Genomic DNA, 11,493 nt, shown 5'->3' with positions numbered 1-11,493 from the left:
CTCCCACAAGGTTCGACAAGGAGGGAGGTTCCTCCTTGCCTCTTAGTTGTCAGCCAGCACGAGGGAGGGTGGGTCAGAGGGTCGGCCGACCGACTGGGAGGGAGGGAGGGTGGGCTGATCGGCTGGGAGGGAGGGTGTTGACCGGCTGGGAGGGATCATCTAGTCGAGCCCCTCCCACCACTGATGGGAGGGGACTGGGGAGGAGGGAGGGGCGAGAGAGGCAGGTAGAGGGTGCGTAGAGAGGGCAAGCTGACTGACCAGGCCCCTTCCCTCCACATGAGGGGAAAAGGAGGGAGGGAGGGGAAGGGGGCAGAGAGGGGGTAGGAGGGAGGGAGGGGAAGTGGGTAGAGAGGGGGTAGGAGGGGTAACCCTAACCCCCCTGTCCTCTCCCCCAAATATGGTCATGACCATATTTGGGGGTAGGGATAGGATTAGGCCCTAACCCTAACCTTGCCCCCATCACCTTGCTTACCACCCCCCTCTACCCCCTCTCCCCCCCTACTCGCCTCTCCCTCTCTATCACCAAAGGTGTTGCTCTAAAGTCAAAGAGGATGGAAATACCCTTACCCGCCGCTATGTACTACTTCCTTGCTTGCCTTATTCTTACCTCCTTAGCTCTTACATGAAGAATCAAAGCTTTGATATTATAAATAGAATGGGGTGTGATAGAGAGGGAGAGCTTGAGTTCCTTGTAAGTAAACACACACAAAAGAGAGAGCAAGACACAAGAGAGAGATGGATGGATAAATTTTCTTCTATCTTCTTCTCTTCTCTACAACTATAAACTAAAGAGATAAGAGTGTATACTATAAAAAAAAGTACTCTCCCATTATAACATACAATGGTCGGTAGTGTGAACCTAACTATATGAGCTAGTGCTATAACTATGCCATCCTATAGTAATCCAAATATGGCCATCACATGGCATGTTGTTTATTGGCTTCATATTAACCATAATCTCGCCAACTATGCTAGTGGCATAAGTGCGAAACCTATCACCTTGACAGCAGGTGATCAATGTTTGTAGAACTAGTTGAGCTCGATATGTACAACCCATAGTATTAAAAGATGCTTATGATTTTTGCTAGCAGTTAGGTTAGCCAATGTTGTAGGTAGAATGCCACATAATCTGATATTACTATTTTAGAACCATTCAAAAAATGGGGGTTGGAATTTGTGGTTCATCAATGTCTGCAGCACTAGTTAAGCTCGATATTTTAAAGGCCCATAGTATTAAAAGATGCTTATGATTTTTGCCAATGGTTTAGGTTAGCCAATGCTATAGATAGAATCCCACATAATATGATATTACCATTTTAGAACCATTCCAGAAATGGGGGTTGGAATTTGTGGGTTATTTTATACCTCCAACTTAAAGAACTAGCATTAATATGTACATTTTGGGCTTTAATTACTGCACAAAGTGGGTGGAAGCCAAAGCTCTTAGAGATAACAAGGCCACCTCAGTGATGGTAATTTTTTAATGTGACATGATTATGACTAGATTTGATTGTCCAATCGAATTAGTTAGTGACCAAGGTGGACACTTTGTAAATGACATCGTCTTGATTTTGATAGAATATCATATGATAATCCATATTTTATTATGCACATATAAATGGACAAGTTGAATCCACAAATCAAGTAAAAAAAACTCTTGAAAAAGATTATTAATTAAAATCAAAGAGATAAGCTATATTCAGTATTAAGGGTATTCCAGACACCTTACAAAGTGGTAACAACTGGTCACACTCCTTTTTTGTTTGTGTATTACATGGAAGCATTAGTGTCGACGGAATTAGAATTCATTATTCCTAGTTTCTAAGTCATTAGTGACTTCCAGACTCTCTCCAAATAAATCGGTCACACATTTCTAGAGTAGTTGCTAGCATTGGGGGAAAAGAGGCTTTAGAGTAGCTAGATTACTAACATCATCTACAAGCTCTTTATGGATCAGGACACTAAGTTCAAGACTTTTGATGCGGGTGATCCAATTTTACTATTTAACTCTATAATGGGTTCGCATCTATCTAAGTTGAAGATGCGGTGGATCAAACTTTATTGGATTTCTCCTCTTGGTAGAGGTAGATGTCATCTCTTCCCCATACATGGATTAACATCATTTGGTGCATAAAAGAGTGTCCAAGAGTCACATCTTAATTGGTGGGCCTTGTAAAATAAACAATAGTAAACATATGCTTGTAGGCTAGGCCACATGCCATTATTTCTAGTTCTTTTTAGGATTTTTATAGGTGTTCCTAAATTTCTATCTGACTAATTTGAGGACAATTTTTGAACGTTTAAGGGGTTTGATCTCCCATCTTTTCCACATGTCTTTGGTGGCTATGCTCACTCCTACTTCTCCACCATCTAGGATCACAGTCATGGTTATGCCCTCCAGTTTGATTGGAATGGTGGCATTCATGTCATCACCTTTGAAATATTTACCCACTACAATGCCAGGCATACCAGACATATCTTTGTATACTATTAGTGGGGTTTCCTCATTTTCATGGTCAGTCTCACTCACATTTACTAATGTCTTAAGCTAATTTTTCATCCATTGGTGGAATTCATTCCAAGTTTCTAGTTTCATTTTTAAGTACTCATCCATAGAGATGGTCACAGGGGTAGAGAGGATTGCTCTCAAGGCTCTTGTTTTCCTCCTTGAATGCATGTTAGCTATGGTCATTGACTCTTCATTTGAGACACTGTATGAATGCATGATCCTTAATGAGTTTCTTTTTGACTATTGTGGCACCCACACCCATTTTGATTGAATGCATGTTAGATATTGTCATTGAATCTTCCTTTGAGCCAATGTATGAAGGCATGGTCCTTCATATGTGGGTTTTATGGTTTTAGGGCTAGTCTTTGAGGTAGATGCTTCTGCATCATGTGTAGCTTTTGGATTGTTAGGGTTTCATTATGTTTGCCTATGTGATGAGAACGAATTTTCTTTTAGGCTTTTATATCATGTGTATCCTTGCTTGTTTATAATTAAGGAGAAGATTGGGAGTGATGTATTCTTTGCCCCAATTATTGCCTTGTTGATGCAGGAAAGTAAAACTATTCATCATGAGATGCACAAAGTACAAGGGTACAAACTTAAAGATGGATGCCTAAACTACTACAATAATCATGCAGATACTACTATAACGATTGCTTAAGTGTCCCAAGTAATGGGGAATTCAAGAAGCGGATCTTAGTTGAGGCTCATGTGATAGCCCAATTTTGCAAGACATCTTGGCTACGTGAATATCTTTGCAATGGTCAAGAAGAATATTATGCAAAATATTCCTGCCATGCACAAATCCATATTGATATGGATGAATAAGAGTAGGAAGCACCCTTCTGCAAGCGATTAGCAAAAATCTTTGTAAAGATTTTATACATAATACTCATAAGTGAGATCGGGCGCCATTGAGCCAAAGAAGTAGGCGACGGGACTTTGGGCAACAAACGAAGTATGCCCAACTTCCAATCGGCAGGCATATATCCCTCATCCCAAACCCTTTGACAAATAAGCGTCAAAGGCTTTGCAAGTTGATCACCATATTTTCGGAAAAACTCATTTGTCAAACCATCCCAACCAGGGCTCTTTCCCATGGGAAGTTTGGAGAGAACAGCTTCCACTTCCCCTTGAGTAACAGGAGCATCAAGCTGAACTGCCACATCAGGGTCAACTTGATATCGTACTTCAGCAAACAATGACTCCCTTGCAGCCAGGAGAGCCTGCGAGACATCCTCTCGAGGGGCAAGCAAATCTTCATCGGGTTTTGTGGTTTTAGGGCTAGTCTTTGAGGTAGATGCTTCTGCATCATGTGTAGCTTTTGGCCCTTTTGTGGTTAGGACCTCCACAGGTTCCTTTCCCTTGTCCTTTATTAAAATCTTGCTTTTGATAGCTTGTTCGCCCTTGTTTTTCTTGGGTTTAGAAGGTTTTGCATTATCTTTTGGTTTCTGCTTTAAAACATGTTCTTCTACTGTTAAGGCTCACCCTAACCCTCCTTGAAACACATTTAGGTTTTAGAAAACCTTAGTTAAAAAAGTTTTTTTTTAAAAAAACTTTTAAAAATATACAAAACAAGAGTTTTTATTTCCAAAAAAGGGCATTTCAAAAAAGCTTGGGGAAAAGCCCAAAAGAGAGGAAAATCCAAATTTTGAGAAAAAAATTTCTCTGAAAATTTTTGGAATTTATTTTCTTGAAAACTTTTGGCTTTCTGCTTTCCTGAAACCTTTTGGCTTTCCAAATTCCAGAAAAACTTTTGACCTTCCGTATTCTGGAAACTTTTGCCCTTTCACATTCCAAATTTTTTTGTCTTAACATTTTCCCGAAACTTTTGGCTTTCCGTATTCTGGGAAAACCATTGGGAATTCTGAAATTTTTAACCATTCGTATTCTAAATGCGTTCGGGGTAAATTAAAAATTTTAAAAAATTCTTGAAAATTAGTGAAAAGTTAGACAAAGGTTATTTTAAATTTCGGAAAAATGTGGGGTTAGTGTTTGGCATGTGGTGTGTCCATTCGGGTACCCGTGACCATTCAAATTCCTTTAAAATATATTTTTGATCCAAAAAATTAAAAATCCATTAAAATTATAAATTTTCATTGGATTTGAGAATTGTCCAACGGAATTGGAAATTTCGTGAACGATGGGATTCTTAGAAAAAATTAGAAATTTTCTAGAAATTATTTTTAGAAATCTTGAAAGTTGGTATTTTTAAAATATCAATGGTATTTTAGTAAATTTATTTGTTGGAATTTTTTTGGAAAAATGTAGGTTTGGAATGCCATAAGATAGGTTTCGTGGAATTCAAAATTATCATATTTTGAGGCCCTATAAAATTAGGAAAAATTAGGAAAAAATCATGATAATTCTTTTTCTCGAGAATTTAATATTTTCGAGGGTTATTTAATGTTGAAGTATGTTTTCTCATGTGCTGACATTAGATAGATGCGGGTTATTGGCACATTATTAATACAATTGTACCTAGTATTAGTAGTTATATCTGTTTGGATTAACTCTAAACGATGTTTTCATGATTTTTTACCATTGTTTAGCCATTATTTTTGTTTCTTAGTTTCTTTTGATGGCTATAATCTGCGTTCAAAGTGTGTTTCACCTTTGACACTTTTCCATGATAATTTATTTTGCACTTATTTAAGTGTGGTTTATGCTTAATTTCTTAAGCCTATGACAAATTCTATCATGGGTTAGTTGATCTGTTTGTTTTGGTGGATTTTATTGGATGTTTTCCAAGTTTTATATGGACTCATCAGGTTCTGCCTAGATCACTTGTGTCTAGGGTTTTCTTATTGAGTGCTACACACATGTGTTTCACTCGTTTACTTTGGAGTTTTGCTTGAACGACACCACGTTCATATACTCCAAGGATTGATGAGTTAGCCACCAATTTTAATGCTTCTTTTGGCATGATTAATGTCCCTTAGGTGGTATGCATTGATTTTTATGATCAACTATGGTTTTCATGGATTCGAGGAGATTCTATGCTTTTATCCATGGTTTTATAAGGATCTTTTGATCTTTTGGATAATATCATGTGCTTTGAAGGTAGCATTTGCCTTCGTTTTTTGCACATAATTTTGGAGTATATTTCTTGTACTCTTGTACATATTCCAACTCGGATACCTAGTTACTTATATATCTAGGTGAGTTATTTTTTTACCCTAACTTTATTGTGTTTTGGGTAGTTATCATTAGAAAGGCACAAATAATTCAATTTCTTTTCTAATGATGTACTCGGAAAGAGTTATTCCTTGATGTGGTCTCAGGAATATAGAGACAGATTTTAATATGTGAAAGTGTGGGGGATAAGGCCATTTTATTCTTTTTATACAAGATTTTATTCATATTTTCCTAGACGGCATACTAGGGAGTTTTCATATTATTAAGATATGTATGGTGGTATCATGGTGGTATGGGACGCTAGTGATCCCTCACATATATTATCTTATGGAATAATTTGGGCTCAAGATTGTTGCTTTGCTTACATCACTTAGCATGTTGACCTCAACATTTAAAGACAATCTCATTTTCTAAATTCATTAGAAGTTATAGTGTGGGCATTCTCTAGATAAACTTCTTTTATCTATAGCTTGCATGTCTTGATGAGAGGGTAATCTTGTCGGTATATTCACTTGTTGAAATCGCTTTCTTTAGAGTTTAACGAGTTTATCTTGTTGTGTTCAGATTAAGGAAATTTGGATTCTTTCTTTGTTGGCATTTCTTTCTCTAGTTCCATACTTTAGGTGATTTATACAGTCAACTTGATGGTTTACAGATGGACATATGTGACTCATCGAGATGCTGATGACTCTCTATGTTGATATGGGTATCTCGGGACATCGATTATTCCATGTGTAGATGTGGGTATGTTGGGGCGTCGATGAATCCCTGGTTCCTGCTGTTATAATGCCATGTTTTCCTACTTTATTCCGAATGGTTTACAACAAGGAAGTTACTTTGAATGTGAATTGCTCTGATCATCCGTAGTCTGATGGGGGGCAAACAGAGCATATGAATCAGATTGTAGAGTATATGCTTCGTGCGTATGTCTCTAGAAAATCATCATATTGGAAAAAATATCTTCCAATAATGGAATTTGCCTATAACAGTTTTAAATATACAGCTATTGGTTTTAGTCCGTGCATACTTATGTATGGGTATCAACCTAGGGCACCTTTTGATGTCGGTCTTAAGGACATCGAGCTTGATGCATCGAGGGATTTCTTGCGAGATATGCAGGAAATGCTGAGATCGAAGCTCGGGATTCTATTAGGAGTACTCAGGATAGAGTATAATTTTATACTAATAGGGGACGCTCATCTCCATCTTTTGAACCAGGAGCGTTGGTTTATTTTAATGTTCCTAAAGATTCTCAGACTTTGTCAATAGAAAAATGCTCAAATTTATCTCCTAGATATTGTGGTCCATTTTCGAGTTATACATCGGATTGGCACGGTTGCGATTGAACTTAAAACTACCTCCACATGTTAGAGTTCATCCAGTACTTCATATCAATAGATTGAAAGGGAAACTGGGAGGTGAGGATAACATAGTTACTCCTTAAGAACTCGTTGAAGTCAAAGATTTATCCTATGTTCTACATGAACCTGATAAGGTACTTGAATTCAGGGAAAGGAAACTTTGTAGTTGACTAATCCTTGAGGTTAAATTTAGGTGGAAAGATAGGGAAATAGAGGATTCAACTTGGGAGTCGGTTGAGACTGTTTAGCACAGTTCTTCTTCTTTTCATTACAAGAGTGTAATGTTTTGAGAGAGGGAAAGTATGTTATATGCACATTATGTGTGCATATACTAGGAGGCTAACCCACATTAGGCTTGTGAGCATGGGAGCATGGGAACAAGCTCTAGTGGAGCATGGGTTAGGACTAACATTAAGGGTTAAGGTTAGGGTCAGGCATCCAAGGGTCACACATAGGAAATGGAGAGTCAAGAGTCACTTGAGGGCCCTCCTATATAATAGGGGCATGGGGCACACTCAAGGGAGGCTTGGGGGCTTGGAGGCTTAGGCTATGATCTCTTGTGTAGGGGTCCATATCTACTCACCTACCATTTCACACTATAGCTACATGCTATTGGATGGGAGTTATACCTCTTGATGGTATGGGACATCAAGGTAGAGGTATGATGTATTTCATTATATTTCATGTGTGCATCCCTTGGGCTCGGGGGTGGTTGGGTGGTTGACTTTGTGCGTGATTTAGGCACGTTTATGCATAACAATTATCTAGAGAGATCGTAGGGTTTTAACATTTGGTTTCAATAGTTTGTTGTCCCTTGTCTTTCTTGGGTTTAGAAGGTTTTGTTTTCTGTTTTGGGTTCTGATTTAAATCATGTTCTTCTATCCATGTTGAGGTATTGTATTTTGTGTTCTTTTTGACAGTCTGTCGTGCCTTAGCTTGTAAGCGTGTAAGCACATTCAAGGGTACCGTGGACAATTGCCCATTTTGCACACTTAAGATGTTAAGAGCTGTATTTTGTGTGTAAGATTCCTCCCCCAACCCCTTTTTGATGTCTAGTATCTTCCCCTGTAATCAACCCTCTTCAGAGATATAAAGACCCTGTTGCTAACTATTTTAGCCTAGAGAGAGAGAAATTATTCTAGAGAGAGAATATTCAAATTTTGAATATTTTTGGATAGAAAAATATCTCTTATAATTCAGATGAGTTTCCCTGAAACAGAAATTCAAAAAGAATTTTCCAATGTGCAATTGGAATTAATTGGAAATAGGTATAAAGAACCTTAGTCTAAGGGTCTAGATTTTCAGAAATCTTTAGACTATGGTCCAATTAAGGTTCCTATGGACCAATAGCATCAATCCATGTGTAGGGAGGAGATAAATCCAACTTGTAAAAAGAAAATACCCAAAAATGAGTAAATGCTCACATGAGGTGAAGAGTTGAAAATGTACAAGGATTATTAGTAAAAAACTATGAGCAATATTAAAAATATGACATATGTAAGGAAGGGGAATTCTTTAAAGGAGGTGCATATTTCACATAAGATGAAGAGTTGAAAATGTACAAGGATTATTAGTAAAAAACTATGAGCAATATTAAAAATATGACATATGTAAGGAAGGGGAATTCTTTAAAGGAGGTGCATATTTCACATAAGATGAAGAGTTGAAAATGTACAAGGATTATTAGTAAAAAACTATGAGCAATATTAAAAATATGACATATGTAAGGAAGGGGAATTCTTTAAAGGAGGTGCATATTTCACATAAGATGAAGAGTTGAAAATGTACAAGGATTATTAGTAAAAAAACTATGAGCAATATTAAAATGATTCCATTATGACACATATGTAAGGAAGATGAGTTCTTTAAAGGAGGTGCATATTTCACATGCTTGAATGAGTTTTAAACTCATAAAAATTGAGATATTTCATCTCTCCTCTCTCCTCATTCAAGTCTAGTTCCAAAAAGTTAGCTTAACTGACCTAAAAATGGTCAAATATTGACCAAACTGATTTAGAAAATTCTAGAATCAGTTTGTTTGGTTAGGAGCTCAATTTTTCCTATAAATAGAAGCCTCCCCCTTGTTGAAAAATAGATAGTGTTTATGCATCGTTACTCTACTCCACCTAAGCCAAGAACTGTGAATTCATTTAATAATTCACTAGTTTTTGGAGCTTCCCTCTTCTTCAATCCCCATTAGTGGCTCCATCAACATACTTAACCAATTGATTGGTTGGGGGCCTCTACCGTGAACAAAGAATCAAGCAATTTGTAAGGTAATTAGTGAATATTTATCTTTTCTATAATTTCTCAATGTTTCTCTCTTCTCAACCCCTCTCAAGCTTGAGAAGTTTAATTGGTATGGTTTTTTTTTAATGCTATTGAAGTTTGAATAGTAGTGAAGAGTTACATAATGCTATTGAAGTTAATTTTTATTTATGTTTAAATTCTAATGATTTTTATGTAAATTCTCTCTCTCACTCAAGAAATGGTCATACTCATGAACCGTTCTCAATCCAAATCAAGCTTTTCATAAAGCTTTTCCTTAACCCAAGATTAAGCTATGCTTGAGGCCAAATTAATGGCTTTTTTCTATGCTTTTAGTTTATGTATATTAATGATTCAATCCATTATGGATTGATAATCCAATTAGAGATCATTTTAATTATTTTCTTAATGATAAGCTTTATCCCTTAGAAAAATTGAGATTTATCAGTCATAGCAGCGGAGCTATGGCAAAATTTTTATAAAAATTATGCATAAAATAATTTCATTCAAAGCATAAAAAGAGGACTTCCTACCATATTCTAGGAATTATCATCCTAGATTAATTGAAAGAATTTCATTACAATCATGGAGAAATTGAATTTTAATATTATGCATAATGGATAAATTTTTATATCAAAAGTGTTATTTTTACCATTTTTATTTCATGCATAGAAGTATGCATAATGGATAAATTTTTATATCAAAAGTGTTATTTTTACCATTTTTATTTCATGCATAGAAGTATACATAATAGATAAATTTTTATATCAAAAGTGTTATTTTTATCATTTTTAATTTTCATGCATAGAAGTATGCATAAAGGAAAATTTTTATATCAAAAGTGTTACTTTTATCATTTTTAATTTTCATGCATAGAAGTATGCATAAAGAAAAAATTTTTATATCAAAAGTGTTACTTTTATCATTTTTAATTTTCATGCATAGAAGTATGCATAAAAGAAATTTTTTTATATCAAAAGTGTTACTTTTATCATTTTTAATTTTCATGCATAGAAGTATGCATAAAAGAAATTTTTTTTATATCAAAAGTGTTACTTTTATCATTTTTAATTTTCATGCATAGAAGTATGCATAAAAGTTGATTATTTTATTGTAAGAGTGTTACTTTTATCATATTAGATTTCATGCATATAGGTATGCATAAAAGATATTCTTTTTACACTAAAAGTGTGATTTTCATCATAAATGGATTTTATGCATAAGAGAAATTTTTTTAATTCTAAAAGTGTAATTCCTACCAAATTGAATTTATGCATAAGAAGATGCATAAAAAAATTGATTTTTAATTCAAAAGTATCATTCTCATCTAAATTGAATTTATGCATAGGAAGATGCATAAAAGATTGAATTTTAATTCAAAAGTGTCATTTTCATTTAAAATGAAATTATGCATAGGAAGATGCATAAAAGATTGATTTTACTTCGGAAGTATTAATCTCCTTAAATAGAATTTATGGATAAGTAAATGTGTAAAGAAATCTTATATCAAATATAAGAATTCTCTTGTATTCTATAAATAGATATGAGATGTGATAGGATGTGATAAGAGGTGTATAAGAGGTGATAAGATGAATTAAGATGTGATAGGATGTGATAAGAGGTGTATAAGAGGTGATAAGAGGTGATAAGATGAATTAAGATGTGATAAGATGTGTATGGGATGAGGTAAGAAGTGTATGTGATAGGATAAGATGTATATGGGTTGTGATAGGGCAAGAATGGATGTGATGTAAAAGATTAGATGTGAAGGCATATGGGGTTATATGAATGGGAATGTGGAAATGGATGTATGTATATGGATGTGTGGATGTGGAGATGGGAGTATGGATGTATGAATGTGAAAATAGATGTATACATGAAGATGTATATGCATAGATGTGAATGTGGATGTAGATGTGGATGTATAGATGTGAATGGGAATGTGGATGTGAATGTGGATGTAGATGTGGATGTATAGATGTGAATGGGAATGTGGATATGGATGTATGGATGTGAATGTGGATGTATGGATGTGAATGTGGATGTGGATGTGGATGTATAGATGTGAATGGGAATATGGATGTGAATGTGGATGAATAGATGTGAATGGGAATGTGGATGTGGATGTATGTATGTATGTATGTGGATGTATGGATGTATGTGGATGTAGATGTGGATGTATAGATGTGAATGGGAATGTGGATGTGGATGTATGTG

The sequence above is a fragment of the Cibotium barometz genome, chromosome 55, assembly GCF_041138505.1.
Source record: "Cibotium barometz isolate CiBa-2024 chromosome 55, ASM4113850v1, whole genome shotgun sequence".
Taxonomy (NCBI): Eukaryota; Viridiplantae; Streptophyta; class Polypodiopsida; order Cyatheales; family Cibotiaceae; genus Cibotium; species Cibotium barometz.
This window is presented reverse-complemented; position numbering follows the sequence as displayed.